We start from the raw sequence: 21682 nt of genomic DNA, 5'->3' as shown, positions 1-21682 counted from the left end.
ATAATTAATTAAACGTTTTCATAAGTTTTTTAATCTTCTGTATTGTGGAAAAGACATAGACCACCTTAGCAAGATTTTAATGTTCAATACAGTGATCATACGTGCCACCAGAGGGCAGTCAAGCGACATTATTGTAATTTACAAATGACATAGTATAATAAACTATATTACAGTGTCTAAAATCACTTTATTTAAGGTCTAGGTGAGATGATCTTTAAGTATTTGTTCATTGTAGTGCTACTGTTTTTTTTAATTATATGATTTAAAATTGTTTTTTTATAGTCTTTATTTGTCGTTTTGTGCTGTTCTTTTCCTTAATTTTTTTATTTCCTATTAATTCATTATCATGTCTCTTTACTGACCTCTGGTGGTCACAGTGCGTAGTTACACAGAACCGACTATAGTAACACGCTGCGACCACCGGAGGGCAGTGTAGTGACATTTAAAAATATATATATAAGTAAAATACATTTGATTACAGTGTTACTCTACAGACCAGTTTAAATTATTTTTTCAGTATGATGATCCTAAAATGGTGGAACATTTAAGTTATAGAATTTTATTTGAGTACATTTTTAATAATATAATTATATTTTTCTTGGCTATTTATGTTGTCTTTGGCTGCACTTTGCCTTATTTTATTTCCTGTTTGTATTTATTTATTATCTGTGTGGTCACAGTGCGTAATTATACAGAAACAAGTGCTGTTATAATCTGTGACCACCATAGGGCAGTGCAGAGATTGTTGTAATATTCAAATTATATAATTTATTAGAATGTTATTCTAAAATCCCTTTTTGTGTAATTTTTTTAAAGATTGCCTTAAATTGTCAGAAAATTATAGGTGCAGTCTTTTTAATAATACACTTTTAATAAATGCATTGTATTTTTTGTAATCTGTATTTCCTTTTCTGTCTTTTGCAATATTTTGCTTTATTTTTATTTCCTCTTAATATATATTTACCTTTTGGCTTATTTTTATTTTGTGTTGTCTTTGTGTCCATAGATAGCTGAAACCAAAGAAGTAGTTTCTTTTGTGTGTTTTCTAAAACGCATGACTTCCCCATTTCCATTGTATGTTTTATTGTTCAGCAACCAGGAACATGATCTGTTCAATGTTCAATGTAACAAAATCATCTGTTTTCACATCAGATAATATCAGGCAACAGCAGTCACGTTGCAGTACATGTGTGTAAAAGTACATGTTTAAGGTGGATGGTTTTCAGTTGTCATTGATGGTCTTCTCTATCCAGTCGAGATGCTTGGAGACTTGAACATAGACGCCGGGCTTCATGGCCCTGCCGCAATTTAGGGGGCCCCACGATGTCACCCCCTGCAGGATGTACCTGTTATTCTTAATACACACCATGGGACCACCGCTGTCACCCTGCAGCAAGAAAATAAATGTTTTAGTTTTTGGTCTAAAACGAGAGAGGAAAAGAACACCAGCAAAGCAGGAAGGAAGAGAAGTTTTAGGTCTTTGAACTACAAGTGACACAGATATGGAAAATGTATATTCAAAAACAGATGTAGGTCAAATATTTCTGAAGAATTCAAACTTGTATAAAATTGTATGCCCTGGGTCTGAAATTACACGTTTGGCAATAATTGCAATTATAAACAATAACATTTAAATAATAATCTGCTGAACTCTGAGTCCATTAGGACAAGGAGCAACAAACAAGTCCAATTAACTAATTTAATAGACATATCGCAAAAGACACTGTGGCAAACAGCAAAGCACAACGCTATGACATTTTCTAAAATGTTCATCAGTTCTACTTTTTCATACCCCGCAGCTGTCTGCTCCTCCCTCGTTGTATCCAGCACACATCTCATCGTCTTTGATTCTGCCGTTCCAGTACTCTACATCATCACAGACCTTTTTCTCGATCACAGGGACACTAGTTTCCTTCAGCACGTCCGAAACTGTCCCATCTGCAACACACCTCCATACAGTTACTGTCGTGTAAAATACCCCAACACTGTCCAGAAAAGTGGCCCATCACACAAGTTAACCCTTTGATGAAAAGACAAAAACACTGGTGTCTCAAAAATACTTTGAAGAGAAACACCTGTGGCAGGCAGGATGCAGTAGACTTTAATATGCAGCTGACAGAGAGAAAAGCCAAGCCACACCCCAGCAGATGACTTCAGGTGCTTTTACACCTGAGAGTCCGGATCAAGGTCCGAATCAAGGTTCACATTTTTTTCACATTGTATAAATTTAGTCCAGTTTCACACCGCAATTAATGCGAACAAACTAATGGACTTTACATGATAAACGTACATCATATCATCAACTACTTGGGTTGCATCTCTATACTTAACATTTACGTGTTGGTTTTTTTATTTCGGTGCCTATATTATCAAGTTAGAGCATCCACGTTGCCCACCTGAGCAGCGGTGGTCAGGAGCGTGTCAACTGCGGTACATCTAGATAAACTGTGGTTCGCCATATTTCTACACGTGCCGCGCATGTTCGTCAGCAGGAATAGAAAATTGTGTTTTGATTATTATATTGACTCTATAACAGAAATAAGGAAATGCAAAGATGGCTGTTTTTCTACAACTTCCCTGCTTCCCTCAACAACAACAGCCCTCTGACAGACAGAATCTGTGGACAGAACCCATCAGCTGCTGACACAAGGCATTTTACTTTGAAACATTTAAAGGATTCTAAAGACTGCTGAAAAAAAGCGGGCTATCTTTGCAGTACGGTAGAACAAATTTGAAGTACAAGGAGGAATCGGTGGATTTAAGTCTCTCCCCATGTGCTTCCGCAGCTCATTTTGTTTTGGTAACGTCGGTGTTAGCCTGCCATAATTTCCTGTCACTGGTACATAAGTCTGAACCTTTCATAATAATGCTTTCACGCTGGACATGAACCGGACAGTGGTTCAGTTTGATCCGGACCGAGACCATCTCCTTTGGTTGGACCGAGGTTCAGCTGTTTGGTCTGGACCATGGACCAGGGGAGGTTTCACACCTGTCATTTTGGTTCAGATCAAACTGAAAAGTCCGAAGGTCTGGACCTAACAACATAGCTGTGAAGGCACCCGTAATGTAAACAGCTTACAGAATCTTTAAATACTATGTTGTGCCTTTGATCTACTTTCATGTACCAAAAAAGTTATAAATCTTGGCCTCATGCATAGAAATATGCATAGCTCACAGACTGCAGCCTCACTTTTCCTTCCCTGTTCAGCTTTTAAGATCGAAAAAAAAAAACAAATTATAAATGATTCAACTCAGAAGTGCAAGTTCCAGCTTTGGGACCTCTGTTGGTTTAAACTCACAAAATATAGATAAGTTACAGTATATTTGAACGTTTGATTGTATACTTGATCGTGCATTTGAGCAAATATTTGAGTACATATGATCTAAGACAGTTTGTGATACTTATTAAGATTAACCATCTGTTGCTTTTTTTCTAAGCTTGAATCATCAGCATCATTTATCTCCAAAGCAATATCATCATTATCTCATTTCTAATCACAGAATATCTAGGGTATTTTTAATTGAAAAGCTAAAAATGTGTTCAAAATGCAACCTTTTCCTTAAATATGGGCTCAATTCAAATAATTTTGCTTTTATAACGGATAACTCTTGTCATGTTTGTCCCTTTTGCAACTTTGCCTTAAAGAATTTGTAGAGCAACCAGTAGTTACTGCAGGTTTACCTTAATTTAGTATTTCTTCTAATTTCTTCTGGGTAACTTTTATGAAAACAACTGAGTCATATTTTCATTTGCAGAAAACAACCAATCAGAGCTGAGGAGACAGTAACAAAGCTGTCAATAATGTCAATCACTGCTCATGAATTGCAGTCAAACTGTCAAACTGTGCAGCACTGATCAAACGTGAATCAAGTTTGCGTTACCTATTTATCATCTCAAATGTTTTTAGAAATGTGTTTTTCAGCCGCATTATTTATCTCATTTTACAGATTAACAGATCACTAAAATGTGTTTCTGTAAGGGTCTAAGGACAGAGGGATGAAATATGCTGTAAAGCCCTCTGAGGCAAATTGTGATTTGTGATGATGGGCTTTATAAATAAAACTGAACTGAAAATATTTGAGAAGATGTTGAAGACCAGCCAGAGTCCAAACTTTTCAAAACGACCACACTCTCCACTTGACTTTGTCCCCACAAAGACAGCAGCACAAGAGCACGCATAAACACATGACATACATTACCTTGGGTTATACCCCATCCTGAAACGTAACACTCAGCTCTAACAGGAACCGTGTAGTCCTTCTCTGGTAGACAGACTGGCATGATATAGTCATTTATTTCTACAGGGCTGAAAACACACAAAACACCAGCGTTGATAAAAGTACTCAGATTTCCTTCTTAAAAATAGCATGGACATTGTAGAAATATTCAGTTCCAAGGAGAAGTTATGCATTCAAAGTCTTCCTGAAAGAAATACAAAAGTGTGAGCATGCCCCAGCAGGCCCATTTCAGATTACTGTATATTATATGATTAGGTTTCAAACGTGAAAGGTCGTTTTTTTGTCATTATTATTATTTTTCACCTTTAGCCAAATCTTCAATTCCTGTTAAGTGGAATGAGCTATAACCTGTCATTAGGCCCAATAACTGAACATGATGTGCAAATGCTTCCCAACACACGTGAACCACATAGACCACATGGTGGAGCTATAATTCACATTGAAAATGTTTTATCCAGACAGCCTGGCCCCTCACACTGCAAGTCCTATTGACACGAAACTGCACACGTGTGCAGCTCAATGTGCTCGACAAAAAGCCTCTGGACCATAAAGGTCGCTCTCACTAGATTTTGTGCTAATTTTCACAATGTGTAAAATGAAAAGAACTTGAGGAATTCTGAGTGTATTAAGACCAAACTTGATTTATACCATCTTGAAGGAATATACAAACTTCTGTTAAACCTCTGTTCGCAAAAGTCGGAGTTTGAACAAAATTACCCAAAACAAAGTCCTGGTAGATACGTGTTGGGGAATAAGTGCAACAAAGTATTTTCATCTTCACCCTCAGTGGACACCAAAAATACCAAAAATGTTTTCCTTAAAAACTACTGGACAGAATTTGACGACATTTAGTACGCATGCTCTGGGACCAAGTATTAACCAAAATCTGAAGTGCCATGTTGATTGGCAGAAGTGGGTGTGGCCTCTTAAATTTTAACTTATAACTCAAGATGACTTTAACTAACGCTGATGAAACTCACAAGAGACACCTGGAGTGACGTTCTGAACGCGCCTACTCAAAAATACCCCAATCAGCCACGTGGTGACTCTGCAATTAAGGCCAACATTGGAAAGCCCACACCCTTCATATCATAAGCCCGATTGATTTGATATTTGCCACAGAAGTCCAGCTCACTTGTTTCAAAGATGACTCTTGGACCATTAAGGTTTGCCCAATAGATTTCCCCCTATTATGAATTGTTTGAAAAAAAGTTAATTAAAAGAACTCGATGAATATTTAGTTGATTAACACAAATGTGATACACAGCAAAAGCAAGATCGGTCAAAAAACGTGGCCGACATTGATGGAAAAAACATTGCCCGGGGCGGGGCTTAGCAGGAAATGGGCCATAACTCGAGTTTTCTCTGAGGAATCTTGATTAAACTTGATCGTGATCTGGTACGACCATAAGAGAGTACAGACCAAGTTTCATTCTATTTCTAAAAGAAAAGTGACAATGATGGTATTTTGAGTGTACTGGTCCTTCTATAGACAGATGTGAACCTGCGCACTGCTGCTTCCTGCTTTGGATTATAAAATTGATGCAAACCCCTGTACAATACTTTAATGGTGCAGCAGGTAAACATGTAGCTGATTTTAACTAAGATACATGCTAATGGGCACTTTTGATACTTGTGGGTAGCATAATAATATATTACTCATTACATTCTGTATTTTTAAGATGACTCTTCAAAGTAAAACTAAGATGAAGTTATCAGGAAATTGAAGCTCAGTAAGAAGTACAATATTTGCCTCTGAGGTGTAGTGGAGTAGAGGTATAGAGTAGCTGAAAATGAATATACTCAAGCAAATAACACGTGCTTGAGTAAATGCACATATTAACTTTCAACCATAAAGTGGCACCATTGAATTAAGAATAGTTGTGTCAGTGTCATTACAACTTAGTATTTGCACTCGAATTATTAGAAGTGATAGCAGGATGGTTCAGTTTTTACCTCTGCAGTTTGACAAGAGCAATGTCACTATCACCCGGTCCAAGTACAATTTTCTCCACGTTCCTCTTCTGTTGTGATGTCTCTTCTTTTTTCAAATTATGGGCACCCAGGGTTACCACGTAGTTTCCAGGGTCGTCGGAACTACAGCAAACAAAAAACATCAATAAACACACTCATGAGCTGTACAGTGATTACAGGATTTAGATTTGATGATGATATATTTTTTGTAATTGGCTCTGACTGGCGCATGCAGTGTTTAGCAGTAAGGATCCAGTGAGGGTTAAGTAGACTTCCACCACATTGATGCATTACATTCCTGGTAGAAAGAGACACAAAGAAACATATTAAAGTATAACCGACGATATAAAAATATAACTTATTAAATATACAATATTATTTCAGTAATTTACAGATACAGAACCCCTTCAAATGCAGCAGTTTGTTTTCAAGGGGAATAAAAAACATGGACTTAAACAGACATCACAACTAAAATAAATGAATGAAATAAGAATATGATGAAGATACTGAAATATAACAGCCAACATCCACTGTTAAAGGTCCAATGTGTAGGATTTAGGGGCATGTTTTGGCAGATACTTAATATAAAAGTCATGACTATCTTTTCATTAGTTTACAATCACCTAAAAATAAGAATGGGTAGGTAGGTCCTCTTCCACAGAGTCCAGCATGTTATTCTACAGTAGCCCAGAATGGACACATCAAACACAAGCTCTAGTTACAGCTGTTTGCATTTTTACATTTATAGCGTCTGCCACTGTAGTTCTCCTAAAAGCTTAGCACATGAGAAGTTTCAGTTTAGCAACCTCATTGCTAGATGCTAATAAATCCTCCACACTGGACCTTTAATATCAGATTTCTCAATTTTAACAACTACAGAAAAATATCCCAGAAAATATGATTCTCTCTACACATATAATGTATTTGTTTTATAATATTCAATACTAGTTTCTACATATTTTGATTTTGGTCATCTTGGTGCATGGTCCTCTTTTGATTCTGACATTGACCATGTAAGAGGGTCGTACTCGGTAAAATATGGGTTTTATTTTGCAAATTAATTACATTACACCACAGTCCCATTGTTAAAATATTGGATATTGTTTGCCTGTTTTCACAAAGATGTATCCATCAGATTTTCCAAAATATAAGTAACCTGCAATGTATGAAAAACCCAGGTCTTTTAAAAATATTTAGGCTTACTGCTCTTCTGAAGGTATTTCCAAGTTCTTGAAAGACTCTTCAGAAGTTCTGAATATAAGAAAAAATCTTCAATCTGTTTATTATTATTAATAATAATAATAATAACAATAAAAACGTTTAACTTGTTTCCCTAATTGTGACTGTCTGGATTTTTCACCCGTTATTTATCTAGAAAAACTGATGGTTATCTCTGTGACCTCACTGTATACACTGGAGGAACAAAGTGAGGCATCATCTTTTGAAAACCCAATATCACTGAAACTTTTAACACATTTTGTAAATGTTGCAAGTCGCTTGTTCTACTCACAGGATCAAGAGGTAGATTTGCCACGGCCACGAGTGAGGATTAGACTCGCAGCCATCCACAATCCGACCCTGACAACGTTTCGGTTTGAAGACTGGAGTCCCACATGTCCTTTCAACTTTGGCTAGTTATTAAGAAAGATCAAAGTCATGAACTCTCACAAAATAAGTGAAACACAAACATTGACTTTGTCTGAACTGGTATCATTTATCAGGACTTAAAGTTTATAGCCATGGCAAGCCGCATGTGAGGCTAAGGATCATAACATACAATAAAAAAAAGTAAGATGAACAAAAAAGGGACTTTATTACTAGATCCTTAACATTAGAGAGAAAGAAGATTTAGAGTTTGACCTCAGCAAAACCCATCTGATTCGAACATTTGCATTTTCACATACAATTCTTCAGATTAATGTCCAGGTAATTTCAGGTTAACATGTGTGACAGGCATTTTAGAAATAAAATCAGATGGAGGCTCTAGGACATTTTTTTTTCTCATGAACAATTGTGGATTTCCCAAATGATGTACCGACTGTTAGGCATCATTTTATCACAAATAACTTGAAAAATAGTGCATGTAACTGTTGTAAATGGGAAAGACAAATCTCCCCAGGGGAGCATGTATACAGCCCTCTAGATGAATAGAACTGTTTGACTCTATAAATGTGCTTTTGATTGACATTTACAGAATGCTGTATAGGCTGCAACAAAAAATAAAACAATTAGTGAAGTTGGCAAACAGCTTTAAAACACTGTTTTCCATCTCTCAACTTATATTTAATCTCCTTCTTATCATATCAACCACAGTTATTTCAGCTAAAACTGTGTGTACGCCTGCTCTAAAGAATGCGTGCCATATGTGCCATTCTCACTGCACATTCCTCCTTTATAAATGTATCCATTATGTTTGGAAAAACAGCATACAAATGTTTTTTGTGCATATACATCATATGTGCATGTGGCCCTGGGCTTTTCCTACCACGCCAAGTTAGAATGTCTGTTGTGAAAAAGGTTTATTTCTCTTCTGTTGGGTTTTTGCATCTCTTGGTGAGGATCGTGGATTCGGGTCAGGATTCCTTCAGTGTTCATTGTTCAGCAGATTTTTACCAGGAGCCGAATTTTCACAGAGGTCTCTTCCTCTCCAAAACAAACACACCAGGTGATTTAAACTGGTAAAAACACAGAATAAAGCAGTTCTGCAGGCAGCAGACAGACTGCTAGCCCAGCACCTGTTAATGTGTGCTCAATTTTTTTCTTATCTAGGAGATTTTTACCAAAAGCTGAGCTATCAGCAGAGATCTCCTCTTCTCCAAAAGTGGACCAGTGATTTAAATTGTTAAAACAGTAAAGAAAGCAGTTTTAGGTAACAAAAACACTATTTTTTGACCCTGGTCTTCGCAGAGGGGCTGCTAATCACAGTGTTCGGGACAAAAATGCAAATGATCCCTATCTAGAACTAGTGTTTGGTTTGTCCAGAGCTTCTGCAGAAACATGGTGGAAAAGACACTTATTATATTCCATTCATGCCAATATATCTAACTAAACCTTATATACTGTTCCTTTAATGGCAATAGTCACTGGAAAACGCATGTACGCAGAGTCATTAAAATATTCAGCAATTACTTGTAACTTACATACAAAAAGGGTTCACATACCACAGTTTGGGATGTCACAGTAGTCCCATCTCGTGTTATTGTCAGTAGTGTAACACCACGGTCCCCTCACATCGTCTTGTGGGTTTCTGCAGCTCTAACAGTGACATACAAGGAAGGAATCAGTGAATTCTAAACAAAAATAATGATTTACCAACTTTTAACATGAATTTGTTCAGAAAATCCAAAGAGAAAATTCAACAGTCTACAGCTAAAAATGCACACGCAGGAAACCCCACACACACACACACACACACACACACACACACACACACACACACACACACACACACACACACACACACACACACACACTTACATTTCCCTCCAGACCCTTATCGGGGTGACTCTCTGGGGTGAAGCTGTTGTGGAGGTGAGGGCTCTGGGCACTCCAGGCCTGGCAGGTCAGACCCTTAGAGGTGACGGAGGTTGGACCTCGATATGTTGCTCCATTTCCACTCTTACAGTCTAATGCAGCAAAAAAAAAGGAAAGAAAAAAGAGAGACCAAATAAATCAGAAAACAAACTAAAAATGTGACAAACCCATGTCTCAAATGTTGACTTACAATTGTTGACTAACTGACCTTTAGGAGGTCGCGCTGCATTGGAGGGGGTTCCAGCAGTAGGGCGCTCAGCTGGGGGTGTAGCTTCTGAAGAACTGGGGCATTTCTCCAGGCTGCAGTACTCCCAGCGGACATGAGGGTCTACAGTGTAACACCAAGGAGCTTCGTCTCCGTCAGGGTTCCTGCACAGGTTGCTCCTGAGGTCCCTGTTGAAAGAGAAAACCTGGAACTTCAGGACAGCAAGAATTAATGTTGTACAAGATTTTTGGTTTCACTCTTAGCATCAAAGGAGCCAATTGTCTCTGTTCACTTGTTATGGCTATCTGAACTCACCCGTTGGGGTAGTTCTGTTGAGTATAATTGTGACTGTGAGGAAACATGGTGCTCCACGCCTGACATCTTATTCCACTGATGGTCTCTGCTGTTTGGCCACGGTAACTTGATCCATCCCCCTCATAGCAGTCTAGTTCCTCTGGAGGGCTCTCTGTACCACCTGCAGCAAGAGAAAGAAAATCAAGCTGATTACGACATGCTCTCTACCTTCAATCACCACTGACATTAATATTATTGTAAATGGGTCAGAAATCATCATCACGTTATACTTCTTCTTCTGCCTCACAGCTCGGCACATCGCAGTACTCCCAGCGAGTTTCATTGTCAGTGGTGTAACACCAGGGCTTAATTCCATTGTCGGGGTTACGACAGTAGTTTTTATCCAGGCCTCTGACAAACAGCAGACAGTAATAATGATGAACACAGATATGACATGTTTAAAGCTTCTGAAAATGGTCAAACTCACCATTAGATTAGATTAGATAAAATCAGTGTTGCATTGTTGATCAATATTTACTTCTGGACAAACTTTACTCTATTCGTGTCTCTCCAAATACTTTATTCACATTGTCATAATAAACACCAGCGAGTCAGTATCAGTGGGAGCTAATCTTATTATTTGACTATTGAAACAGGAGCAGGGCTGCTCCTCAAAAATAACAATCACAATTTTTCAATTAAATTCAATTGAAATCAAGATTATTGATATATATATATATGCATGCTGCACATTGTGATTGCATTCATTGCGATGTAGTATATTGTATGTTTTTTTTTCGTTGGGCCTTTCCACTAATAAACTTTCTTACGACCCCTCCCCCCAGCCACCCACCCACCCACCAAAAAAAAAACTGCAGTGACAGTAGTTCTTACTTGCAGGGGTAGTTATCTGGCCCGCGGGTGGGGGACATGTGGCGTCTGAGCCGACCAGTCTTGGCACGTTTTGCCAGATTTAGTCACAGCAATTGTGCCTCGGTATGATTCACCGTTACCACTGGCACAGTTCATCTCTGGTACGATGGTGGGAGGCTCGGATGCTGAGCGAAAAAGATGAGATGGATTGGTTGTAGAAGTGGGAAAAAAAGCATCAGCATTTTAAGAAATGCCAAAATAAATAAATGAATAAATAAAAATATTATCTAGATACACTACCGTTCAAAAGTTTGGGGTCACTTAGAAATTTCCTTATTTTTGAAAGAAAAGCACTGTTTTTTTTCAATGAAGATAACATTAAACTAATCAGAAATACACTCTATACATTGCTAATGTGGTAAATGACTATTCTAGCTGCAAATGTCTGGTTTTTGGTGCAATATCTACATAGGTGTATAGAGGCCCATTTCCAGCAACTATCACTCCAGAGTTCTAATGGTACAATGTGTTTGCTCATTGTGTCAGAAGGCTAATAGATGATTAGAAAACCCTTGTGCAATCATGTTAGCACAGCTGAAAACAGTTTAGCTGGTTAGAGAAGCTATAAAACTGACCTTCCTTTGAGCAGGTTGAGTATCTGGAGCATCGCATTTGTGGGGTCGATTAAATGCTCAAAATGGCCAGAAAAAGAGAACTTTCATGTGAAACTCGACAGTCTATTCTTGTTCTTAGAAATGAAGGCTATTCCATGCGAGAAATTGCCAAGAAACTGAAGATTTCCTACAATGGTGTGTACTACTCCCTTCAGAGAACAGCACAAACAGGCTCTAACCAGAGTAGAAAGAGAAGTGGGAGGCCCCGCTGCACAACTGAGCAAGAAGATAAGTACATTAGAGTCTCTAGTTTGAGAAATAGACGCCTCACAGGTCCTCAACTGGCAGCTTCATTAAATAGTACCCGCAAAACGCAGTGTCAACATCTACAGTAAAGAGGCGACTCCGGGATGCTGGCCTTCAGGGCAGAGTGGCAAGGAAAAAGCCATATCTGAGACTGGCCAATAAAAGAAAAAAGATTAATATGGGCAAAAGAACACAGACATTGGACAGAGGAAGATGGAAAAAAGTGTTATGGACGGACGAATCGAAGTTTGAGGTGTTTGGATCACACAGAAGAACATTTGTGAGACGCAGAACAACTGAAAAGATGCTGGAAGAGTGCCTGACGCCATCTGTCAAGCATGGTGGGGGTAACGTGATGGTCTGGGGTTGCTTTGGTGCTGGTAAGGTGGGAGATTTGTTCAGGGTAAAAGGGATTTTGAATAAGGAAGGCTATCACTCCATTTTGCAACGCCATGCCATACCCTGTGGACAGTGCTTGATTGGAGCCAATTTCATCCTACAACAGGACAATGACCCAAAGCACACCTCCAAATTGTGCAAGAACTATTTAGAGAAGAGAAGCAGGCAGCTGGTGTTCTATCTGTAAATGGAGTGGCCAGCACAGTCACCTGATCTAAACCCCATTGAGCTGTTGTGGGAGCAGCTTGACCGTACGGTACGCAAGAAGTGCCCATCCAGCCAATCCAACTTGTGGGAGGCGCTTCTAGAAGCGTGGGGTGAAATTTCTCCAGATTACCTCAACAAATTAACAGCTAGAATGCCAAAGGTCTGCAATGCTGTAATTGCTGCAAATGGAGGATTCTTTGACGAAAGCAAAGTTTGAAGGAAAAAAATTATTATTTCAAATACAAATCATTATTTCTAACCTTGTCAATGTCTTGACGATATTTTCTATTCATTTTACAACTCATGGTGGTAAATAAAAGTGTGACTTTTCATGGAAAAAACACAAAATTGTCTGGGTGACCCCAAACTTTTGAACGGTAGTGTATATGTGTGTATGTGTGTGTGTGTGTGTGTGTGTGTGTGTGTGTGTGTGTGTTCATATACACATAGCATCTATGCTGACATGAGGAAAACATGCAAACTCCAAACAGAGGGACCTGTTGTTGTGAGCGTTTCATATAATGATGTAACATTATGTGAATAGGAGGACTTACTGCAGCGGGGTATGGAGCAGAAGTCCCATCGTTTGGACAGATCGGTGGTGAAGCACCACGGTCGGGATTCTCCATCTGGGTTTCTGCAGAAGTTGTCCTCAAGATGCTCATCTGGAAGACTAGAAGAAGCAAAAAATTAAACATTAATAAAAAGTCGTTAGGGACAAAGAGCAATGTTAAGCTTATAGAAAATGTATTAATAGTTAATGTTGAATTTCATTCTTTTTACAAAGAGTAGGTGACCCACTGATCCTGCCAAAGTTCATCACTAATTAATGGGTTTTGGAAGAATTAAATTCCAAGTTTTTTGCATTACATCAGTCTACCACGGAGAAAACCTCATTCCTGTAAGATGTCGTTTGAGTTTAAACCCACCACTGAGGTGTCATCAGCTGTTAAAACACGACGAGACTGAGAGTAAGAAATAGTCATCATTGTACATTAAGTATAGGAGTGGGGACAACACACATCACTGTGGAGCCAAGTGCTGATAGTTAAGAATTTGGAGAATCTGCTGTTACATTTGATCATCTTCCTCCTTCCCAATAAAAAGTCAAGGACCCATCACGCAAGGACCGTTCGACTCTCATATGAAAGAGTCTGTTCTGAAGCCTGGATGGCCGAGTAGTATTAAAAGCTGAACTGTAATTGAAAAAACATCGCATAGGTGTTAGAGGCCTCTAGATGATGAAAATAAAGTTGAGGCACTATGAAAAATCATCATCAGCAGGCCTGTTTGCTCTCTATGCACACTGATCCGGCTTCATGATAACAGATGTCAAAGCCACAGGTCTGTACTCATTCAGACAGTATGGGTTGAGTTTCGTAATAAATAAATTCTTCCTGAAAATATTTTTTAAATATGATTTATACTGCTTGAGGTTGATTGACAGATTGATAAACTGTGTTGTAGTCTTACAAGCTGGGTCGTAGCCATGGCTGTGTGGTTTCTGGGAGTCCCCAGCGTTGGCAGGTGTAGCCGCTTTCTGTCACGGACACATTCCCCCTGTAGTCCTCACCAGTGCAGTGCATACACTCATCTGTAGACGGCTCTGTAGAAGAAATAAAAAGCAAAGGAAGCTTTCAGGGTTGCATGTTTGATAAGTTCAATAAAATCAGCCCGCTGTCTGGGTGGAAGGCTTGTTGACAAGTTTACTGTATAGTTTGCTGCAGAGTCAAAGAGTTTTTGTCTAACTACAGAGCAAGGAATCAAACATGTCCTCTCTGTCAGTACTTTCAGCATACCAGTATGACACCAAAAGCACCTCTTCAATTAATGCTTATATAATTAAATAGGCAAAAGGACTTGCCTTCTTTTTCATATAATACTGTGTCTTTTCCACGTGTAGGCGTCTCTGTTTCAGAGTTTTCTGGTGATGTCCAACACTTGTCGTCCCTCTCATGATATGTGAAAGACCTGTGAAAACACAGCAGGTGTCAGGTCTGAGTGCTGAGTCTTAAATATAAGTTAAATTGTAATATTAAAAAAGATGTTTTTAAAGTGTGAACTTACCTGCATGTGAAGAATGTTTCAGTGTTCACATTTGGCGGCACACTCAGCCACAGAGCTGACTAAGTAATATCTTCTCTGCAGTGAGAGGATCTGTTCTCCCTCAGTTCTGATGTAGCCGTCCACTTCAGTACCACTTGCTGAAATCAGAGACAAAACAGTGAATTAACAGTAAAGTAAACTGTAGTAGGCACTTAAATTTTGGTGTCACTGGGCCAAAGACCTATAATAAAGAACATGAGACTTTTGCAACTCAAACTGCAAGCAAATGAGTAAAACAGAAGGTTACATTTGTAAGTGTGAAACTGTCTCAAACTGCACAGAGTCTACACACAGAAGAGAACATAAGTTATTGTCATTTAAAAATGAAATACAGGTTTAAAAGAAAGAGGTAAAATACCACATATGGGCACATAAATATACATAAACATAACACAGATTCAGTCATACATACTTAAAAACTGTTGATGGCTTTGAAATCCATACAATGACCTGATGAAAATGTCTGAATTATATATCCATTATATCTAGTTTGTTTAGACATGACAGACTTTTATAAAGATCAGTTCAACCCGATCCTGTTTCAGCCCTCGACTGTCAGACAGACAGACAGACTTTTAATCTGATGTCAGAAATGTGATTCAAGAAGTAGAGGTCTATGAAAATGAGATCAATTCTGAAACTTGCGTGAAGCTTGATCATATTCAGTCTCTGCTTCCAGTTGTTTGGGGCTGCCTATAAACTGTGTAAAATAAGTGTGAACACATCAAAGTAAACAAATTCTGTTCTAGTGCATCCTGTACTGTCCAAATTGTACTGAAAACGCTCAGTTTATTAGCGTGGACAACATTGTCCTGACAAGGTACTCTAACAGTGAAGCAACATTTTTTTTCTGTGTCAGTTTTTTAATACTTTATGACACTTATATAACTGTGAAGTGTGTATTATTAACATTCAAAGGTGCTGGTATTCTTACCGGTGCAGATCAGGATCCCAAGAGGAAAGCTAGTTTGCACAGGTCCATGGTCAGGTCCTGTACCAGCAGCTCACAGTCGATGAAGTCACCACGGTACCTCTGGTAAGTTTTCTGGGCTCCTTATGGCATCTCAGGGAGATAAATAGGACAGTTCAATCAATCATTAGTCAATCATTGGCCAGACAAGGACAGCAAACAAGCAACAGGTTTTGGAACTTAATATATAAAACCAAAAAGGTATAGGTTGAAGCTGAAGCTAAGATATTTGCATGAGTAATCTATTTACTGCTAAGTTTTATATATAATATATATATATATATATAATTATATATATATAATATATATATATTTTATTTTTATTTTTTTTATTTATTTTTTTTTTTTTTTTTAAATGGTACAAAACAAACACACGACTAGAAGGAGAAAGAATAACAAGATTCTGAAACATTTCATAGAAAATAATAATCACACCCTTGATTTTTTTAATTGTTCACCACCACATATTTATACTTTTTTAATTTATTTGCAGAGCGGACTACACAGTTTGAATTTGTTATCACAGCCACTGCACAAGTTAACCTCACTGATAGATACACATCTGGTCTTTATGTTTGTCCTTACTCTGTTTGTGTAAACACATCTGTTCCCCTCAGCTCATACTTGCTCCCTCTGATCTCATAGAGCCTCTGAATAAAGCAAGGAAGCACATTATCCATACATTATTTGTGCAGTTTTGAAAACCTCCACACAGGAAACAATGTATGAAAGTATGAGAGCAAAACATGCAATATAGAGTTGACTAGAGTTGACTGAGTTGTTTATATTTTATGATCAACTATTACACCCATCCATCCTGCGTACGCTTGTCCTTGTGATGTTAAAACTTTCATTATAATATAAGTAAAAGGCTGCATGTTCAGACTTCCTTTTCATTCTACTGGTGAATTTTATATGATCTGAATCAAATCAGATCATTGTACAACATAAAGTTAATCTTCAGCTAAAAATGACTCATGTCCTCAACTGCAAATAGACATGATTACAAAACATCATGCATTATAGACTTTTCAGTGGGCGTTAGGGCTGAGTGACAACTATTCAATCTGGCAAAATGTGCCAAAGTCTTTCTTTAAAAAACTTAAGGGCCACTTTCAGTTAAATTCTTGACTAAACTTAAAAGAATTTTCTGTGCATGTAAGCTCCTTAAGGAAGTATTTTTTGATTGAGTTTCCTGAGCATGCTTGACCTTATGATGTGAAAACTTTCATTATAATATAAGTAAAAGGCTGCATGTTCTTCTATGGTAATGCATGTGTGTATTTGTTATAATTTTCGTAATTTAATACAGACTTCCTTTTCATTCTACTGGTGAATTTTTATATGATCTGAATCAAATCAGATCATTGTACAACATAAAGTTAATCTTCAGCTAAAAATGACTCATGTCCTCAACTGCAAATAGACATGATTACAAAACATCATGCATTATAGACTTTTCAGTGGGCGTTAGGGCTGAGTGACAACTATTCAATCTGGCAAAATGTGCCAAAGTCTTTCTTTAAAAAACTTAGGGCCACTTTCAGTTAAATTCTTGACTAAACTTAAAAGAATTTTCTGTGCATGTAAGCTCCTTAAGGAAGTTTTGATTGAGTTTCCTGAGCATGCTTGACCTTATGATGTGAAAACTTTCATTATAATATAAGTAAAAGGCTGCATGTTCTTCTATGGTAATGCATGTGTGTATTTGTTATAATTTCGTATTTAATACAGACAGCCTTTTCATTCTACTGGTGAATTTTATATGATCTGAATCAAATCAGATCATTGTACAACATAAAGTTAATCTTCAGCTAAAAATGACTCATGTCCTCAACTGCAAATAGACATGATTACAAAACATCATGCATTATAGACTTTTCAGTGGGCGTTAGGGCTGAGTGACAACTATTCAATCTGGCAAAATGTGCCAAAGTCTTTCTTTAAAAAACTTTAGGGCCACTTTCAGTTAAATTCTTGACTAAACTTAAAAGAATTTTCTGTGCTTACAAGCTCCTTAAGGAGGCTCTTTCATTGAGTTGCCTGCACGATGAGTACTTTTTTTTTCAACTTTAAGTATTTTTGTGGATAAAAGTTATTTTACTCATATTTATGTATCCAATTTTAATGCATGAAATTAATCCAGGTGGGTATAAGGATGGGGTAGCTGCTTAGTTCTCAAACTAAACGGTGAATTGGCAAAAAGTAGTTAAAATAAATTTAAAAAAAGGACGTAATGCAGTGATGATGATTACAACCCCAAAAGATGTGATTTCTGTTTGCTTTTGCTGAGGCTCCCAGTTGTGGCTTCTGCCAGCTTCAAATTTAACAGGGGATATTGTATCAAATCATACTGAATTTGGAAATCAATTAACAGTAAGTGATATGAGCCAAATCATATACCACCTATTACATCACCACACGGTGTTTCTGTCATCAAAATATTGATTGACTGATACATATTTGGAAAATACTCACAAAAACTGCAGGTCTGCTGCACCTCCGACTTCTTTTAAATCAAGGCGGAGGACTTTTCTGTTTGCTGCTACCTTTTGTTAAATCACATATTTATTCACTTCTTATACTGCGCTGTAACTTTTGTTAACTTTTTATTTTCTTTTATCTAGTCCATTAATTGTTTTTAAAGGTCATCTAATAATGTTTCTCCTGCATCAGTCTTGAGGCTTTTGATGTTTTTGATGTTTTAGGTAGAGCACTCTGAATTGCCTTGTTGTTGAAGTGTGGTACATAAATCAACCTTCCCTGCCTTCTGAATAAGTGAAGATTTTGACTGAGCTCCAATATAACATCATGTGCAGGTTCAATGCCTTCACTGAACCCTGAAGATAAATAAAGTCAGTAAACAGTTACTCAAACGGCAACCATGGCAGCCTTATCTAACACCGGAGAGTAAAGATGGCTTTGTCTTTATAAGGAAGAAGGAAGTACTGCTGTTATGGGGTTCTGAGGTTCTGCACCCTCTGTTTTGAGATATGTTCAATTCAAAGTTTTGAATCTGAATTCAAATTCAGTGGCTGTCTTTTTCAATGACATCAATGCTGATTCCAGAGAGACAATGAGACACATCTGCATATGTTCCAACAATGTGGCTTTGTTGAAAAAGAGTGCAGGTTCTAGACTGGCCTGTCAGCAGTCCAGACTTGTCTCCCACTGAAAATGGGGACAAAAAAATGGGGACAATTGTCCCCATTTTCAGTGGTGCCCTATGATGCGTAAAATACAAAAACAGAGACCCCAGACTTTGGGGCAAATGAAGTTGAAAGTCAAACAGCAATTGTATAGAATTTTTCATTTAAATGTCAACAATTAGTGTCCTCAGTTCTCGTACACTGAAGCTGTGTTTGAAACCGTCCCCTCATTCACTCACTCACTATTCACTATGTAGTGTGTATTAAATAGTGCGCTACATAGGAAATAACCAAACAAGATTTCCAACACTACATTGTGTTGAATTTTTTCCCCCCGGAAATACACGACCACATTGCATTGTGGTAGATGGGAGTTGACTGTAATGTACATCACATGTACACTCAAATTTGCTGTCCATTGTGGACATTTTATAGTGCACTATATAGTGGATGAAATTATCAGCAGATAATTCCAACACCACTACAAAATGGTGACCACACTATAAAGTGCACTATATCCATGATAGGGGACAGTCTTGGACACAGCTTGAGTGTTGTTTAATGAAAAGCTGATGTCACACAGTGATACACATGCTTCTGTCACAAATCATTGCATTCTGTTCTTATGTTTCTCTCAGTATTTCAGCTCTTTTGGAATTGGGGTTGTACATCTATTGGAAACATTTTTAAGTGTTTGCTGTCATTTTTCTATAGTGTAATCCAACAGTCAAAGCTACCTTATGCTGAACTGAGTTAACTTGGTGGTGGTTTCATGTCACTTGAATTTCAAACCTGAGCTCCATCAACGGGACACCTCCCTCCAGACTCTCTTCTGGTCTTAACTCTGTGATTGGGATCCTGCAGACACGGGGGGGCCATGTACCAGCACTCATCACCGCACTGCCAGCGGCACCTGGTCCTTGAAGCCCTCAGCCCAGTGGCCCTGGTACACCAAGATTGTGGCCTCCATGGGAGTCTGGACGGTCATCTTCCTCATCCTGAGGGTTGATGGGAAAGAGTTGATTCTGATTCTGATTGTTTTGAGTGGTATCATCTGAATGTCTCTACTCTCGTTGGTCTGTCTGAGCCCAGGTTTGCTACCTTGGGCTGGTCTGTAGAGAGGGGTTGATATTAAAACGGAATTTGGCCGCTTTAAAAAAAGGCCCACTAAATTAAGAGTATTACATTTCGCCATCACCATAAGCAACTAAAACACAGCTACCGAAGAATCGGTTATTTACAGAATCAGATAAGTTTCTTCTACTAGCAGACTAAATCGATTATCTTGAACTCTGTGCTTGCCTGTGAATACAAGCTCACAAAGTCCACAAAATCGTGTGATTTTAATATCTCCAAAATGGCGTAATTATGAGTTCAATTACAAGTATGAACCGCTTACTGTCCGAGCAGAGAACTGACCTCTGGGTCTTCAGGTTTGTCGTCGTCATTTTGTTGCTGTTAAACTGGTCTCAGGGCATAAAAACCAAGCTGCCACTGAATCTGTGAGAATCAGAAACTTCAACGGCGGGTAGACCGACAGCTGAGCTACATTTAACCGTCCAAACTGCCTTTGGTTTCCTCCAACATCAACATGTGTCCGGACACAAGATGGCGCCGACACCAACTCTTGTCTATTGGTTGAAACCGAAACCGTTTAAACATCAGTATTTTCAGACACGTCCATAAAAGTTGTAAAAGTTTTAGCTACGCAGTTGTAACTGAAAACTACAAGTCAGAAAATAAAATAAAACCATATAAATTGACGTTATTTACCTGGCTACTCAAGCCTTTCACATCACAATCAGCATCCGCTGCCGTTATCGCATCGATGTATTATCTGTTTTACGGTTGCCGCCTAACTGCCGGTGGTCCAGTTGCATCATGGGTAATGTAGGCGCCAGTTCGAGACATTAAGGAAGAAGGCATGAAATTAGAAGCATAAACATTGTAAAAGTTAAAATTCTCTTTTTGCACCATTGCCCATTTCAGAATATGAATCCTAAACCATCAACAATCTGTATAGGTTACGACAAGTTGTTGTTCTTCTTTCTATTTGTATTATTTTGTAGCTATAGCATACTTAGTTTTTGCATAAACTTTTTTGTTTGTTTTGTTCATGAATAGGGTAATGTGGGGCACCTCAAGTTGTAAAGATAGCTAGACAGGTAGGACAAGCATGACGCTGCATGGGCAAAAATGTTTTTGTTTTTTACCAGAACAATAGAGGCAATTGGAGCCACGATTTCATTGTTCCTTTTTGCTTGTTTGTTTTTTGATTCATAATTCAAAAGAAATGCAAGAACTTTAAATTGGAAATGGACTTATTTTGCCTGCGTACATCACACGACCATGCTGTGTGAGTGGTCCTTTGTCTGATTAAAGTTTGATTTTGCTGACAAAAGGTCATAACACATAATTTTATCTGTTGGAGCTGGTGAATGTGCACTGCTGGGTGGTTTGTGAATTTACTCTAGGATTTAAAATGTTTAATCTTAATCTACAATCATGCAAAAAAAATATATAATAAGTGGAAAGAGTGCTGAAAACCAAAACCCAACAGGGTACCGGGTGGCTGAAAACCATTTTCTAATTCAGAATAAAAAAATAAAGTCATTCACACTAGAACCTTTTTTGGACTTTAATGTATAAGGTGCCAGAGTGCATAAAACATCATGAAATAGAGCTTGTTCATCAATAAAGTGCCGGTGGAGGATCCCCCCCACAGAGGTCCTGAAATACTAGAAACATTCTAAAATTCTAGAAATGTCCTGCAATCCTAGAAATATCCTAACATGCTACAAGCTACCTGAAA

The 21682-nt window shown here is 38.0% G+C and overlaps 1 pseudogene; it reads right to left on the bottom strand.

The window, feature by feature from the left end:
* Positions 1 to 1066: 1066 nt before the first annotated feature.
* On the bottom strand, positions 1067 to 15771 carry LOC121949952 (annotated as a pseudogene).
* Positions 15772 to 21682: the final 5911 nt, after the last annotated feature.

Source organism: Plectropomus leopardus, chromosome 11 (genome assembly GCF_008729295.1).
Source record: "Plectropomus leopardus isolate mb chromosome 11, YSFRI_Pleo_2.0, whole genome shotgun sequence".
NCBI classification, from domain to species: Eukaryota; Metazoa; Chordata; class Actinopteri; order Perciformes; family Serranidae; genus Plectropomus; species Plectropomus leopardus.
Note: the sequence above shows the minus strand (reverse complement) of the source record. Positions and strands in the feature narration are given on the sequence as shown.